Source organism: Apium graveolens, chromosome 9 (assembly GCF_009905375.1).
Source record: "Apium graveolens cultivar Ventura chromosome 9, ASM990537v1, whole genome shotgun sequence".
Classification (NCBI taxonomy): Eukaryota; Viridiplantae; Streptophyta; class Magnoliopsida; order Apiales; family Apiaceae; genus Apium; species Apium graveolens.
Window position 1 is genome coordinate 220482449 of NC_133655.1, and position 18960 is coordinate 220501408.

Consider the following 18960-nt stretch of genomic DNA (forward strand, 5'->3'; position numbering starts at 1 on the left):
CCTCCTCTCGGCCCTCCTTTCCCCCCTCACTCTCGGGTTTAGCCGAGAACCACCCCTCCCCATTTTTCTTCATTCCTCAACCAAGCTTCTACTCTTTATACAAGTAAATGTTATTTCTCATACCATGATCATTCATATTTCAAAGAGTTTTGAATAGAAAGTTTAAGTTTTGAAGTTGCATGTTAAGGTTCTAGTTGAAACTCAAAGTGCAACCTTGATTCTTGTGAGTTTAGGGTTGTTTTGAGAGGACTACAAGGAATGGAGAAGTGTCAAGTCTTGAGAGGGAAACTCTTGATGATTAAATGGCCATTCCCATCCATTTCATTCGGCCATGACCATATGGGAGCCGAATGAATGGTCCTTAAGACTATTCTTGTTGCTTAAATCAATTTTTGCATGTTTATGTGATAATGACTTGAATTTTGTGGTGAAAATTTGATAAAACTCTTCATGCTAAGTGATCATCTAGGTATAGCTTATTCTAGGCTTGCATGTCAATTTTATGATAGAATATATGTAGAAAATGTGTTGTTTTGGTTTGCAAAATCCGAAGACATGCATGCATGTGGATTTCTCTTAGAATGTTGTGAGATTTTGATCATTTGGAAAGATTTTGTTAGTAAGCCTTAATTTCAGTAGGAATAATGTGTTAATATTGATTTATGCTTCTTGTTTCATGGTAATAATTCATGGTTATCTTTTATAAAAATGCATATCTTGTTGTTTCAAAAGCATGAAGATTTGTGATTTGTGAAGTGTAGTTTCTTTTATTTTACCATAATTGTACTTTAGGTAAGGATGATCTCACCCAAGGTTATTTTGAGAATAAGGGAGTTAGTTCAGTAGATTACCGTGTTTAAGTCTTGGTTTGAGTATTGGGATGTTGGTAGTTGAGTTTGTCAAGTCAAAACCTTGGAGAAAGGAGAGTTATAGTTTCTGCAGAAAATCAGTTTAGAACCCTGAGGTTTAGAGTGAGTTTTGATCATGTCATTGATGTTTATTTTGAGGCCCAAGCCACCAGAAGTTAGTATTGGGAGTATATAAAAGGTTTTAGGTGTTGGTTGGAGGTTTGCATGTCATTTGGTTAGGTGCACAAGTAGAATAACAAAATCTTTCCAGTAGGGGACAGTTTTGTTGCAACTTAGAAATAGGGAGATTTGACCATGTCATGGGTAGGCCCTCATTAGGCCCTGTTGGGCCTTAGTTAGAGGGAGTGTCAGAGAAGTTTTTTCAACCATAGTTCATAGGATATGAGTTAGAAGCATGTGTCACAAGTTAATTCAAGTCAGGGCATTTTCTGCCCAGAAAAACAGGGGAACCTTGGACTTTTAGCTTAGGCCCAAGAAGGCCCAATCCAGGCCCTTGAGCCACATCAAGTTTGTGAGATGCCCTTAGGTCAGGAGAGTCTTGTGTAAAAGTTTTGAAGGAAAACTTGTAGTTTAAGAGTGTCTAATGCACTCAAGAAACCATAGTTGTCATTCTGAAATTTGCACCAGTGAGCACTTTCACTTATCACATAGTTTTAGAACACTTAGAAGTGAGTATTAGGTCGACCACCATAGTTTTAAGATAGTATAAGGTCAGTAGAGCAAAAGGCACAAGTGAGGGTCAATAGGTTTTGGATAGTTTAGGAAAGGCACATCGAGTTAGGAAGCCAAAATTAGAAGACATTGTCTAGTTTAGCGACCAAGTGACTTAAGTTGTGAGTCGAGATCATCCAAGCCTAGTGTTGCATTATGGTATATATGGTGTTATTGGTATTAATATATGATATATGATTATGTGGCTATGTGTGTACTTTCGTAATTTAAAAGTGAATATAAAATTAGGTGCATATAGGCCTAAGTGTCATCCGTGTTTAATTTCGGGTTGTAAATAGGTTAAGTTAGTGAGAATATATTATAATGGGGATTATTATTTATGTAGTATCTCGAGACGAGGGAAAACTTTCCATAAAGGTCGAGTGAAGCTCCAGTTGCTCCTACCAGTCAGACCAGACCAGCCTTTCTCAAGGCAAGTGATTCAACTTGACCTTCGTATCTACTGCTAATAATTCATACATTGCTACAACTATCCCTGTCATTTGATATATTAAATCAAGCGTATCTTACATTTATCTTTGAATCATATAGAAATGCTATGAACCCTCGAGTACGTATTGCAAGTAGTTCAAAAGTCTTATTCATGATAGTATACTAAACTAATTTGAATGCTATGATAAAGGAAAGGGTAGTTACCACTCTTAGTTGATTCTCTTGATTAACATGCTGATGATTCCTACGTATTGATATCTCATCCTGATACTTGAACCCATATAGATACTTACCTTGATACCTGAAAGCCAGATATTTATCAAAGTTGTCCCTAATTGATTGATACCCCTCTTTCTTATCCTAAAGCTTGTCAATTCTGATATATCATGAGCTAAAAATCATTTCTTCATACCTTAACACCCTTAGTATTCATGAAGCTTACATCCTTGAAGATCCAGCACTTGAACCTTGATGAGAAACCATTGCTTTAAGCCCAATTTGGCATTTCCCTTTATGATATCCAATAGCCTCACTAAATTCCCTTGTCCAAACTTTGATATATGAAAACCATTCAGTTACTTTAATAGAGTATAGTTTTGTGAATCGTGGCCCTGAGATTTAATACCATATTTCCCGTATTTCGAGTTGATATATAATCCCTTGATAAAGATGTTTACTGTAAAAAGAGATTTTGTCTTAATTCGACATCAGTTTTTTTTTGAAATGAATAAAATGTGGGTTTTCAGTCCCAAAGGGGGATAAATGTTTTCTTTGAATGGTGGATCTGGACTGAGACGCGAGTCCTTTCCACACTTATATTAGGCTTAAAAGTTGCCTAGGGATTCCCATTAATGTTTTAGAACCCAGCGAGGTTCGGGATTACTTCGCGGCTGATCACCGGCTGTAATCCGTAGCGTCCTAAAATGATTTTGATTAAGACATGATTTTTTGAAATTTGTTTTGATACAAGTAAAAATGATGCCATTACCCAATGTTTTATCTCTCGTTATCTCAGATTATGTCTTCCCATTGACATTCTTTAATTTATATCTCGATTTATGTTTTGTATCGTACTGTTAGCATTTGTTGAGCATTTGGCTCACTTCTTACTTTACCCTGATATTACAGCTAGCAGCTATGGTTAGATTCAAGCAGACTGCCCGTAAGACCTGTGATGCTGATGCTTATGTTCGAGCTCAGGTAGAATAAGTAATAATAGTTTGTGTGAGGACTCGGTATTTAAAATCAGATGTAATAGTAGGTAGTGTTGGGCTGTTCCAAACCCTAAACTGTAAGATCTTGGAGTTGGTTGTGTATTCTTCTTTTAAAAATATTGTAATAGTTATATTTAATTTATTGTTTAAGTTGGGGGCGTGATAGTTCCAATGAAAACATGATAATAAACAATATAAGAGTATTAGGGTTTAAAGATAAATCGAAAACAAGCATCCAAAGTATCAACTATATTGAAGAATAAAAAAATCTTTTTCTCCGTAGCCGTCTTGTGCTCTCTAGGTCTTCTCAATATTCTCCCTTCGCTCCTTCTTATTAAAAATGAATTTTTATTGGTATATATAGGCTTATGGACGACCTGGGATCGCGAAATCACCAAAACAGACTCAAATTAGGATTCTGGGCCAGGCACCCCGCGCGGCCGCCCCGCTTCCCGCGCGGGCGCGCGCTCTCTCTGACAAACCGGCATGGCCGCCCCACCTCTGGCGCGGGCGCGCGACTCTTCTGAATTTTTCTTCATTTTCTTGTTTTGGCTGTAATTTGATTTCCGCTCGTCAGAATTTGATGATTCAACAGTCCACGCGAAGCTAACGAGATTCTCTACAACTTGAGAATGGTTTTGACTTCAAAATCTGATATCTTATCAGTATATTTCCTTGAAAAGCTCATTTATTCATCCAACTAATGCCTGTAATGCAATAACATAAAACACATCAAAAATACCAATAACTTGAGTCCAAAACATCAACTTAAGCCTGTAATAAAGTGTTCCAAGTAGATATAAAATCCACTTATCACACCCCCATACTTGAATCGATGCTTGTCTTCAAGTATAAACAGACTCAAAAACTACAAAATAAAACTAATGCATGAATGCAACTACGTGAATGCATGAATGCAACTAAATGATAATGTAAGCGATCCCCTCATAATAACCATAACCAAATGAATAAGCCAACGCCTCTAAGAATGCAATAACTCTAAACAGAGTTCGAACAAATCCCATAAACTAACTCACAAAGCAGAAACGTGCATGTGTGGGATGCTTAACAGATATAATTTCGATACTAAATCAATAATCATAACTTATCTATCATCAAAACAATCACGAGTTTATAAACAGAATATACATTAAACGCATAATGACTCATAACACCTCCTTCCTACTAGAGTTATACAAGGATGCACGCTCTTATTGAACACATAACAAAGATGCTTATTTGATCGTGCAATGAATGAGGTCCCAAAAGACTTATACAATAATACCTATACAGCGAGCATTAGGTTAGCGGATCCCAGACTATCAAAGTTTTAGGTCACTAGGCACAAAGTCCCCTAGAACTTAATAACTCGATTATTAAAGAGCTCACTCTTGATCAATTATGCATAAACACATACTTTTTTTTCTTTTCTTTTTTCTTTTTTTTCTTTTTTTTCTTTTTTTTCAACAATTTCTGAATGAGTGCGTTTCGCTCCATCTCATTCAACCCTAGACTACTCATAAATTATGAGTCGGCTACTAGTCATTTGATGTCTAGCCTTATTCACAATAAGCAATGAAATCCAAGTTTTTCTTCAGTTTTCAAAATCAACGTTCTTTTGTCATTACGAGGATACTAAAAATTCTAAATATAACCAAGTGATTAAATGTCAACAAATAAACAAGTATGATCATGTTCTAGATCAAAAGTAACATATAAGACTTGTGAATTTTTTTTCTGGGCATGCAAATCAATTCATTAAAACTTAAAACATACCTCTATTCGACATCACTACACTCAAATCAACATCAACCAATCAATCAGAAATAGCTCAACCTAAGGGATCATGTTATATGCATGCAAATGCAACTAAATGGACTCACATTATAACACGAACAAAAATGCAAACAAAAATGACCTAAATGAACAATCATGCAAAAATATGAATGAAATACACTAAACATGCAATATGAATCTATATGGACACAACACAAACTAATCCTTACATTATCACCCCCAAACTTAAAATTTTCAATATCCTCATTGAAGGTAATAATAAGGATTTCAGGCATACCTAGTCATCAGAAAGATCACCCTCCTCGGGTGGAGTATCAGGTGGCGGGTAAATAGGAACAGCTCCAAATATAGGCCAATCGACCTCGACACCAGTGGCCCGGAAAACAGTGCCCAAAGCCTATATCAAATATGCAGAAAAACGACTGTGAATGTCGTGCATGGCCTCCATACGCCTAGTCAATCGCCTGTACTGCTCATCACCACCACCAGTCCTATCAACTGCCTGTTGCGCATGCGATGAACACTCTGTAGGCACGGAAAGATCCGTTCGGCCTCCCTCTACATCATCAAAAATATATCCCAAGCCCTTGTCATGGGGTGCACCTAAGAATGCATAACTCAAGTGATCTGGCAGTGGGTTGAGCTCAAATGTGGGAGCTTCTTCAATAGATGGTTCAAAATTCTCCTCAGAATCTTTCAGCTCTATTAATCCAAGAGACTGGAATGGCAGATCCATCCCCCTTTTCCATGGAGAAGCATTCAAATACTGCAGTTGTTCTGCCCCTTCTTCATCTTCACTATCAGATTCCCATGTGAAGGCTCTCTCTAAGGTATCTGACTTTGGCAATTGCTCAAACTCCGAATTCATGACAGAGTCGACCCGCTCTACTTTAAAGCACTCCTTTTTATCCATGGGTAACTTTATTGCCTTGAACACATTAAAAGTGACCTTCTGATCTTGAACCTTCATCGTAAGCTCTCCTTTTTGTACATCGATCATAGTTCGGCCTGTAGCCAAGAATGGTCTTCCCAAGATGATGGGAATCTTCTCATCTTCCTCGAAATCCAGAATTATAAAATCAGCAGGAAAGATGAGTTTGTCCATCTTGACCAAGACATCCTCCACTATACCTCGTGGATAAGTGATGGTCTGATCAGCCAACTATCAGGACATGCTTGTCAGTTTTGGCTCAGGAAAACCAAGTTTCTTGAAGACAGATAAGGGCATCAGATTGATGCTAGCTCCCAAGTCACATAAATACTTGTCGAAAGATAAGTTTCTAATAAAGCAAGGAATAGTGAAGCTTCCAGGATCTTTAAGTTGGAAAATTTCTGTTACAGCACAACACTGCACTCTTTCGTTAGAGCAACGGTTTCCAACTCCTCAAGCTTCAACTTCCGAGATAGAATACCCTTCATGAACTTAGCATAGCTCGACATCTGTTCTAGAGCTTCTGCAAAAGATATGTTGATGTGCAATTTCTTGAAAACCTCCAAAAACTTGGCAAACTGCTTGTCGAACTTATACTTTTGAAGCCTTTTAGGAAATCGGGGAGGCGGATAGCCTTTTTTCTCCCATGTATTCTGCACAGGAGTAGTGTTTTTAGCAGAATTTTTCTTCGTTTCCGCTTCGCCATCCTTTTTCACAACTGTATCAGCAATTTTTTCCCTTTCTAAAATTGGAAAGGGTGCGGGCGCGCTTGATATGGGCGTGGGTGCACCTGCATTCTGGATTTTTTTTAGGATCTTCGTCTTGATGATTTTGAGGGTTTGTGACCTTTCTAGACCTCCAGGTGATTGCATTAATCTGTTCTTTGACTTCCATCTTACCTGGATTAGCTTCTGTATCACTAGGAAGAGTTCCTTGAGGTCGACTCAACAGTGCATTAGCAATTTGCCCTATTTGGTTCTCCAGAGTCTTGATTGAAACCGCTTGGATTTTGCACATAAGCCTCAACTCCTCTAATTCAGATCTTTCATTAACAGATGGACCTGGACCTCCATGAGATTGTTGTTGCATCCCTTGTGGCTGAAACTGATGTCTTGGTGCAAACTGTTGCTGGAAACTAGGAGGATTGAATTGCTTGTTTCCAAACTATTGGTATGGCTGTTATATTACATTCTGATTGTTGCTCCAACTGAAGTTCGGATGATTATGGTTGTTAGGATGGTACATGGCAGGAATGGGCTGCTGCAGCCTCTGAAAGTTCCTCACAAACTGAGCTGATTCACAAGATATAGCACAATGCTCCGTCGCATGCGCACCTGCACACATCTCACGAACACTGGCTATCTGATTAACTCTATAGTTGGCCAGAGAATCGATTTTCATAGCTATCGCCTTTAGCTGAGCAGTGATAGTCGTAGATGTATCCACCTCAAGAACTCCTGCTATCTTGCCCTGTGGCATTCTCTAGGTTGGATCTGATATTCATTCACAGCCATCATCTCGATCAGCTCATAAGCTTCCTCATTGCTTTTAGCCCATAGAGCTCCACCTGATGTTGCATCGAGCATAGGTCTTGATAGTGCTCCCAACCTATTATAGAAGTAATTTATCACCATCCAGTCGGGCATTTCATAATGCAGACACTTTCCAAACATCTCCTTATAATGCTCCCAAGCTTCACACAGAATTCCCCTGATTGCTGCGCAAACTGAGTAAGAGCATTCCTGATTGCGGCTATCTTTGCCATAGGGAAGAATTTAGTGAGAAACATTTGAGCAAGATCTTCCTAAGTAGCAATCGAACCAGCTGGTAGAGAGTGTAACCAACCCTTAGCCTTATCCCTTAGAGATAATGCGAAAAGTCTCAATTTCACAGCATCTTCAGACACATTATTGAACTTGAAGGTGTCACAGATCTCGATAAAATCCCTAATGTGCATATTGGGATTTTCAGTTGGAGAACCCCCAAACTGGACTGAATTCTGCACCATCTGAATTAGGCCGGGCTTGATCTCAAAGGTATTAGCTGCGATAGATGGCCTGACAATGCTAGATTAAATGTCATTGAATTTGGTTGAGAATAATCCATAAATGCTTTCTTTGCTACTACTAGTTCTCCCATTGTAATGATCACTTCTTCTTCTTCAACTACTTCTTCAACTTCTTCAAGAAATTCTTCTTTCACTTCTTCAATAGTTTCCTTAAGAGATTGAGAACGTGTTCGCATACATGCTCTCTCGAGTACCTGAAATACAAACAAGTAAACCGTGAAAGTAAAGGAACCCGAGTCAGTGAACTTTAATGACCACTGATGTCAATCACTGTTGAGTGGCATTCATGACACTTTTTAATGCTCTAATAAGCTTGAATTGATGCATTTGTACTCAATTTGTTAAGTATTTTAACGTGTTTTCGAGTGTTTTTGTATTTCATGCATTATCTAGGTAATCAGGTGAATTAGCATTATTTTGGTGCTAATTTGGTGTCAAGGTGGTGTTGGAATAAAAGCTCGCGAAGAACGACTCGAATCTGGAGTTCTATGCTGATCAGGGCTACTATATAAATAACTCTAGGTCGTTTTTAATAAGAGAACAAGTCAGAGATGAATCAAGGAGAGCCGTAAGAAGACTGTTTTAGCACGATTCAACGAAGACGAAGAAGATCTTGTTTACTTGTGAATCTTTATTTTAAGTTGTATTTGGATGCTAGTTTTATTATTTGTGAACCTTACTCTTGTTTTGTACTTGGTTTTATTTATTCGTTATAAAGACTACGTTTGTTATACCATGTTTTTATTGGAACCCACGTTGATGATGAGTCCGATTATGGGCTAATCATTATCGTGGGGTTCTAACGGATTTATTTATGGATTTATTTAGTTAAATTGTTTCGATGCCTTAGTATGTGGTGATTGTATGATATCCTAATATTGGTTGTGCGTATTCGTCTTATGAGCGTCGCGAACTTACAAAATAGTGTGTTAATTCTTAATGAAGCGACGGTGAATTTAAGGATTTAGAACTTTCCATGCTAGCATAGGTTCATGTATTTATCATGCATAATTCGTAGGTAATTTTAACCATCTTACTTGCCCTGTGTAATCAAGATAGATAACTTACGCTTAAACCATTATGTTGTCAAATTCTATAGACATATAGGGTCTTAATATAATTGGTGTCTATTCAGCTTCTATCTCTTTTGTGGATGTCTGGTAGTATGGTACTCGTGCAACGAAAGTTGACGTTTATCAGTTTCGTGTTGTCTGATTAGTGTCATCACCATTGCATGCTAAGGTTGAGAACAATAAGGCTATTGAATGAATTATTTAATGAAGTTAGAATCCCATGTTTGTCATATATATTAATTGAATCAATCTTATTCTCTTAGTTATATTTGTTAGTTTAATTTTTAGTTATAAACAACCTCAATTTGTTATCGTCTTAGCATTGAATAATAACCATACATTGTTGCTTAAGTGCGTGAATTAATTAGTTAACCAGTACAGTCTCTGTGGGAACGAACTAGAAAACATTCTATACTAATTGTGAACTCGTATACTTGCATGTATTATTAGCGCGTGTTTAGCGACTAACAAGCACATAAACTAAAAATTAACACTTAGTCCCCGGCAGCGGCGCCAAAAACTTATTCGCTATAATTCAAACGCGAAAATACACGCAAGCACACGTGATCAAAAGTAGTATAAGATATAAGTCAAGTTCGTTCTCACAGGGACTAGTTTAGGTTAAGTTCAGATTATGCACCTATGCAACAATGTACGAGTATCGTTCACTGCTAAGACAAATAACAAATTGAGTTTTGATTTAACTAAGAGATTATACTAAATAACATTAACTTAGAGAATTACGATTGAATTACTTATATGAGAATAAACATGGGATTCTAACTTCATTAAATACTTCATTCAAAGTTATGTTCTTTAACCCTAGCATGTGATGGTGACGACAACTAATCAGATAACACGAAATTAGTATACGCTAACTTTCGTTATACGTATACCCTACTACTAAGCATCCATAATTAAGATAGAAGACAGCAAACACCAATTATGCTTGGACCCTATATGTCTATAAGATTTGAAAACATAACAGTTGAAGAACAAGTTATCTATCGTGATTATATGGTAGATAAGATGGTTAAAATTACCCACGAATTATGCATGTCAATTCATACATAAACCTATGCTAGCATGGCAAGTTCTAAACCTCTATATTCACGGTCGCATCAATAGAGATTAACAAATAATCTTAGATGTTAGTTGCGCATCAAAAATGAATAAGCACAACCAAACTAGGAAATCATAAATCACCACACACTAAAGATTTAGAACAATTAACTATTGAAATCCATAAATAAATACGTTAGAACCATATGACAATGATTAGTTCATAATCGAACTCATCGTCACGATGGGTTCCAATGAAAACATGATAATAAATAATATAAGAGTATTAGGGTTTAAATAAAAATCAAAAACAAGCATCCAAAGTATCAACTATATTGAAGAATAAAAAAGTCTTTTTCTCCGTAGCCGTCTTGTGCTCTCTAGGTATTCTCAATATTCTCCCTTCGCTCCTTCTTATTAAAAATGAATTTTTATTGGTATATATAGGCTTCTGGACGACCTGGGATCGCGAAATCACCAAAACAGACTCAAATCAGGATTCTGGGCCAGGCACCCCGCGCGGCCGCCCCGCTTCCCGCGCGGGCGCGCGCTCTCTTTGACAAACCGGCCGGCCGCCCCACATCTGGCGCGGGCGCGCGACTCTTCTGAATTTTTCTTCATTTTCTTGTTTTGGCTGTAATTTGAGTTTCGCTCGTCAGAATTTGATGATTCAACAGTCCACGCGAAGCTAACGAGATTTTATACAACTTGAAAATGGTCTTGAATTCAAAATCTGATCTCTTATCATCATATTTTGATGAAAAGCTCATTTATTCGTCTAACTAATGGCTGTAATGCAATAACACATAAACACATCAAAAATACCAATAATTTGAGTCCAATACACCAACTTAAGCCTGTAATGAAGCGTTCCAAGTAGATATAAAATCCACTTATCACGGATTCACAAATCCATATATGAACCTTCAGCCTTGTTGATGGAGGGAATTAAAAAGTCTATTCAAGCCACTTTTGGTGCTTCTCTCTCAACCAGCTCTCAACCTTTGCCCTCTATCTCCACCTCAACAAATCTGCAAATCCAGTCTCTACAATAACAAGACTCCACTCTTCAAGCCTCCAATGATTCTCTCATAGCTCAAGTTAGTGCTCTCGCTATTTTCGTGCAATCTCAATAACAGGTCACTAAGTCCTTGGTAGACTCTCATAAACATCTTCAAATGCAGAACTCAATTTCTTTGGGTGCTATCATGGGAGCCTTAAATGTGCCTCTGCCGGAAACTACTCAATCAGTAAGATCCCAACTCCCTCTACCTTCAATCAATTTGACTGCTAACCAGACTAAGGGGGAGATGGTGACCAAGCCAATATCAATAAGCCAAAGCCAAATCACTCCAAGTGCTAATGATGTTGGTAAAGACAGACTCCAGTTGGCTGCAGAAGGACCTTGCCTTGACAAGGAGTTCAATGAATTGCTCACAGAACTGAAAGTTTCTCTGAACAACAACTACATCACATACAAAAGGGCTTTGGTAAAAAATATAAACATTCTGAGAGGGGTGACAGTGTAAGTTGGAAACTTTAGAGAAAAGAGAATAGTTGCCTATGTTAATTATTGTGGTGTAGATAGATGTTTGTTGGTGTCTCTCCAAAATCTCCAATCCAAGAGAACATCTAGGCTGGAAATCATCATTGAGAAAGTCAACAGGGTGATTCCATAGGACACTCAATTACTTGGAGAACTTAAAAAGGAACAAATTGCTACATTTCCTAAAGCTTATCTTCAAACAAGTAAGGGGTATCCTACATCTGATCTTCAACCAGAAAATATAAACAATTCATGATTCCCAAATACTGTGTTATGGGTAATTTAAGATTGACCATGATATTGGAGACTGGCCTGGAGACTAAGAAGATAAAGACTGTTGAATATAAAGAAATTACCAAAATTCTAAGCAGATATATGAGAAATACCGAAACCATGTTGCACAAAACTCAAATCAACACTCAATATGACTTGGATGATGATGAGCAGAAGAAAAATGATCAAAAACCTTCTGGCTCAAATCCAAGTCATTCAAGTAAAGCAACTGGCAGCAAAGGGGATGAGAAGAAGAAAGAAAAAGAAGAGAAGAAGGGAAGGGATGACAGTAAGAGGAAAAGAAAAATGGAGAGGAAGGAACAAAATATCAAAAAGTCCAAGGAATCCAAATCACTCAAACCTACCAAATCAAACTCAAACCTACCAAATTAAACACTCAACAACATGCAACCTTAAAGCCTATATACCTGTACAAGCAAACTGCAAATTCTTTACTCAAAATACCAATCACTTCCAGCCATGTCACTTTAAAGAAAATCTCAAACCTACCTTTATTCAAGCCTCCAATCAAGACTCACTTCAAGACTGTTGGGAGAAAACTAAAGAAAAATACAAGCTAATGCTGGTGCTATATGGAATTGCTTTAATCAAGCTGATTTTTTACCTCTAAATAGGAGCATAACAGATGATAACTATCACCAACAACTTTCTAAGGAAATAGTCAAAGTTTAGGTTGTCTCTTTGGGAGAAGTCAGAATCTACTACTTGGATGGCTCGTTCATTGTACTTAGCAGAGAAGTAATGGAAACATTTTCAACCAAAGAATTGAAGAGGATGATAAGATTGATGAAGGATAAGGATACTAGTACAAGAACGTGGAAGGTTCTGATATCTGAAAGGCTGAAAGAAAGGAATGAAAAGCATGCAAGGATAAAGGATGAAGGGGTAATAAAGGGAAAGGCAGCATGCCAAGGAGATTTAAATGTTTGAACAAAGATCAAATGAGCTTAAGGCAAAGGGGTTGAGTAGAATCTTAAAAGATGGACATTTTCTGAATATAAAGGTTGGCAGATTTTCCAGATTCAGGGTTAAATATCTCAACAATTACTCATTGGATGAATGACTCAAACTGGTGGACACCTTAAGAGGGGCATAAATTATTGAAGAATTTTAAGTGCTAGTAGATCTTAAGGACCTCATTAGGAAAAAAGCTGGTTATCAGAAATTCACTTGATGGATGTAATTTTGAACTGATGTAATTGCTCAATGTATAAAAGTTTGTATTTGTCAATCTGTCAATTTTTATGTATTTGATTTTAGCTTGGGTTTAGTCTTGTTATCAGACATGAATTTGTGATAAGTAATCTTCTCACAAACTGGGGGAGATAGTTGTGCAAGACATACTTGTATAATAACAAGACTAAGTCACATTGACAGCCCTAAGATTAAGTTGTTTGAAAATCAATTTTGTATTATATATATTGTATTTCTTGAGTTTATAAAAAATGGTTAGTATATTAGACTGAAGGATTTTTCTGTGAATAGTTTCAAGCTAAGGAATAAACTCTGGAAGAAGATCAAGTCATGATCATGCCTCAGAGAAAAGATGTAGAAGCTTGGATTTGAATAAAGCTGTTCTATGAAAAAAGTTATAAGTCATGATATCAACAAATCACATATCATGTTATATCGAGAATTCATTCGAGAAGTCCAAAGTGACTTGTAGAGAAGTCCAAAATGGCTTATAGAGAAGTCTCAGAGATATCGACAAGTCAAATGAAGATGTAGAGAATTGGAGATATCGACAAGTCATTTCTGCATATAGAGATCTCAGAGATATCGACAAGTCAAATGAATATGTAGAGAACTGAAAATATCGACAAGTCAATTTCTCACATAGAGATCTTAGAGATATCGATAAGTTAAATTGTGTATATAAATCTCAGAGATATCGACAAGTCATTTCTGCATGTAGAGATCTCAGAGATATCGACAAGTCAAATGAAGATGTAGAGAATTGGAGATATCAACAAGTCACTTTCTCATACAGAGATCTCAGAGATATCGTCAAGTCATTTCTACATGTAGAGATCTCAGACATATCGACAAGTCATTTCACATGTAAAGAACTAGAGACCTCGACAATTCAAATATACCTATAGAGAACTCAGAGATATCGATAAGTCATTATACTTATCGATATATCACTTCTCTATAGAACAACTGGAGATCTCGACATACTATCTCAAATTCAGAATACAGACAAGTTCAAGATTCAAGATTATCAGTCAACAAATAATTTATTCGCTGAATTGGAAAGTCTACAAAGAATCTTGAAGAAGACAAGATCAAGGGCCAAGATTAACTAGACAAAGGGTGGTCACAGACCTGCGAGATTTTGCACAGATTTCTTACCACCGGAAAAGGAAATAGACAAGATTGCAATAGAAATTGGTTTAGTACATTTTAGTGAAAGTTTTGTAAACTCGTGCTGCTAGTCTATAAAGCATGCACGGGTCAGTTTACAAGTAACAAACAGATCTAGATTTCCTTATATTCTCTCAAGAAAAAAGATGAGTTCTTATTTTCTTAAGAATATTGATTTGTAGCAAGACAAACTTGATTAATATAATTAAGTGAGTTTTTGATATATTGTGTTTGTGTGAATTCAGTTAAACATAATATCTACATTTCTTAAACTATTTTGCTCAAACCATTATCCATTAAGCTTAAAACCAAGAAAAATTCAAGAAACACATTCACCCCTCCCTCTGTGTTATATTTCATAGCATTCAATATCTAACAGTGAGGTTCATCACTATATATATCCGATGGAATAGGATGTTTGTCGAACTACCTCCATCTACCAACACCTTCCATATCTTTTTCTCCCCAACGACAGGGTGGATTATCAACGTATCTTCATGAGGGTATATCACATCCTCGTAATCCTCTTCGGTGAAGAAAAGTGGCATAGGATTGAATTGGTATAGGTTATAAACTTGACGAACATACCTTGTTCTGGCATTTTTGTTGTCTAGTCCGAGGAAATGGTTTTCACCTCTCCCCAATATCTCTCTTCAGGTTCTCTATTCTTTGTTTCGTTCGGCCACAACTTGTCTCTCAAATCTCTTACAAACTCATTCAGTTCTCCGGCCTTAATCATCTTCTCAATTAGCCACTTCAAATGGAAACACTCATCAAGATTATGCCCATTGTCCTGATGGTAGTCACAATACTTGTCGGCGTTCTTCTTGTGATTGGCCATCTTCATCTTGGTTGGATGAACGAAGCCAGGTTTGCCCTTAATTTCATTAGAATTTTGGAGATCGGCATGTTAAATGGCGTAAATGCGGTTGATTCTCTATCATTTCGCCTCTCCAAACCTCTATTTGAATGCCTCCTTATCATTAGCCTTGCGGTCATCCTTTTTGTAACGCCCCCAAATCCGGGGTCAGAGGATTTGGTCGTCACTATAAAACTTCAATCCAAAATTAACCTGTTAAATCAAATAATAAATGCCAGCGGAAGATATTTATCATTTATGACCCCAACTAATCCAAGATCTTTTAAGGTTACAGTTCTAGAAACAAGAATTCCAAATTCCACAAATAAATTTTTCACTTTCTTTTAAATCTCTTTTCAATAAATTCCAACTCAAAACTAAACCCACTAGTATAACTTCGAAATGAAGTATACTAGGCCCAAATAAAATACAAAACTATAATATAATATAATATAAACAACTTTACATAATAAAACTTACACTAGTCCGCAAACCCTGGACCAACCACCTTCCAAGAGCTTCTTCTTGCTTCCTCGAATTACACGGCTAAACAGCAAGCTAATCCTCACTGGAGGTTAAATTTAAAAACAGGCAAGTATGAGTGAAAGAAATACTCAGCAAGTTCATTATAGTAAATATCGGGTCATTTTGATAAAAAACTAACATCTGCATCAGTGCAGATCATTTAGAAATCATAATTGCTGAATCATAAAATTTTAGTTGAGGAATCCCAGAATTGATTCCTTAATTGTATTCAAAAACCCTTTTTATATTTTCCAGCGACGTGCTTCAGCAATACTTTGAATCATAACGAGAATAAAAACTCGTAAAACAGTGTTTACGGAAATATCGTAAACCACAATAACATGAAACAATGATTATGGATTGAATCATAAACTTTACTCAAAACCGAACTCTTGAGATTAATACTTATTTTGTTGTCATATCAAATTAGATATCAATACGAACTTTGATGCTCACAATACCCATACTGAAGTCAACATCAATCATCTATACTAATACCACCTTTGATATTTAACAACAATGTAAGTATCCACAAAATCAGAAACTGAATCAAAGCCACAGTTCACTTTTAATCCAAAACAGAATCAGTACTTTTAATCCAAAACAGAATCAGTCAATAAATCATTTATTCTATGAATATAAAAAATGATATGACAATTTAGATTAGGATCATTCTCCGACGGACGTACTATCACATGCTGATCAGCCCGTGTGATAGCACAAGGTCATGATTCATAGAAACGTGACCCCAAAAACACGAGTACTCAAACAAAAAGGCATAACTAGCCTGTGGCAAAATGGTGTCATAATATTTCATATGGCACTTGAGAATAGCCCTCCGCTGGACCGTCCGTCCCGGTCACTTACGCAATTATGATCCAATCTTAAAACCTTTTATTGAAATGGGGTCATAATAATCGACACCCGAAATAATTTTATTCTCCCAATTCTTGGGCAGAAATATTCGCAACCAAATCACTTTCTCAAAATCCAAAACATTTAAAAATCCGATAATTGGATAAGTAAAATCACTTGACTATTCTAAACATAATAGCAGATGAGTATTTGCATAAACAGAATTATTTAATTCAGCGATATGTAAAACATCTATCGATTCTAAACTGAGAATAGGGAAAGCAATACTAGCATGATACGATTCAAAATAAATATCACTTGAACAATAAGTGATGATAGGGATACTTGCATAATATGAATCGAAATAAATGTCACTTGAATGATAAGTGAGGTTAGGGTGCTTGCCTTTGGGATTTAGTAGTTAGTCACACTCGCAAAACCACATCTATTCTGACATTCTGTCTCAAAACATCACCGTCCTTCTTTTCAACACTTTACTGATATACTGCTCATGCAATTGCTAGAAGCCAGATATCCAATACCATTCCATTTCATTCTTTATCCAACGTCTTGTCTTGATCAACTCGAGAGATCCACATCTATAATTAAAAGATATAGCTTTAATTGTCTAAATGATAATTACTTGACGAACGGCGCGTCAAAACCCTATCGTCTACCCATACGATAGCCCACATATAAATATAACAGACAAACACAGGACTCTTAATCCACACACACACATAATTCACATAGCACATAAGCACATAACTCATGTATCACTTAATTCACATCACATATGACTCAGTTCGTCAAAAGGGTCGACTCGATATGTTTAAAACTGAAATCAGGTCAAAAATATGATTTTTCGATCAATAATCGACTCAGAATAACTTGTAAAACAAACGACCTTTCGAAACAAAAAGGATTTGGGTCTCGAAAGTATTTTTAATGAAAGCGGAATATTTTTCTGAGTCTGTACGCGTTCGTTTCGTATTAAACGGACGAACGGTTGATTTATTATGAATTTTTGAACATTTTTCGGAATAAAAACGATCTCCGAATCATTTAATAATAAAATAATAGGGTTCGAACACCCTAAAATAATTTTATAAGAATTATCGAGCTTGAAAAATAATTTAAAATAATATTTTAAAGCTCGAACTATTTTTTCAGAATTTTTAAATCAATTTTAAATAATTAAATCTAATTAAATAATCAATTAAAATTAATTAATAACTAATTAAATTAATTAACCAATTAACATTTAAATTAATTGACTAATCGAATAATTAATTATCAACTAAAATTAATTAATTAAATAATTTGGATTTATTTTTGAATTAATATAAATTTTCAGAATTCAAATAATTAGTAAATGGTTTTGGAAAATAAAATAAAGGATTTTTAGAAAATAGAAAAAGGAATTTTTGAAAAATAAAAATTTTAAATCAGAAAAGGCAGAAACAGGTTTTGGATTTGGGGTCACCTTCCCCACTGAATCAAACGGTGGCCAGAGTGAAGAACATGGTCGGCAGCTCGCCGGTTTTCTGGAAATTTTCCAGATTTCCGGCCGAGTTCCGGCGAGCAAAAACATAGCTAAATCGTACAGGTTCAGCCGGGTTTTGATGCCAAAACGACCTCTGCGATCCCAAAAACTCATCTAAACCAACGGCAACTATCAACGATCCATCAATATCATTTTCCGATCAAAACTTACGGATTCAAGTCGGTTTTCCGGCGAAAATCTCGTTTTTACTAAATACTAAACCAAATTTAACAATCTATATATGAAACTAATCCTCAGAATACGTACAATCATATTCAGTTATCATAATCATCAAACAAGTATTCAAAATCAAAAACCGAATTTAACTAGTAATATTGAAAAAATCGAAATTACTAAATGATCAACTTCTGTTGATGATACAGGTACGAACAGATAGCTCTCATCAAGTGCTTCACAACGGTTACAAATACTTGTAATTTGGTGTTCAATAACGCCTTCAAAATTGACTTTGATTTTCAGAATTTCTCAAGAACATCAAGAACACATATTCAAATAATTTTCAGAAAATCAAACCTTAATTTCTATATGATATTGAACTCTATTTTTGACATATAATATACCAAATTGACCAGAAAAACATGCTCTACAACATGGAATCATCAAATCACATCAACAACATCAAGAACAAAAATTCGTAATTTAATTATCAAATAATTCGAATATAAATAATTAAATAAGAAAATTACTGTGATTTCTGGAAGGAAACTGATGATTGATTCAGATAGAGGATTCCGAGAGCTTCGTTTTGATATGCTGCACGCCCGAATCG

At 36.1% G+C, this 18960-nt stretch overlaps 1 non-coding gene across 1 annotated transcript; it reads left to right on the plus strand.

Moving 5' to 3' along the window:
* The first annotated feature begins 7619 nt into the window (after positions 1 to 7619).
* On the plus strand, positions 7620 to 7725 carry LOC141688109 (small nucleolar RNA R71). Its single transcript, XR_012561573.1, has one exon. It is a non-coding gene; the product is annotated as a small nucleolar RNA R71 (small nucleolar RNA).
* Positions 7726 to 18960: the final 11235 nt, after the last annotated feature.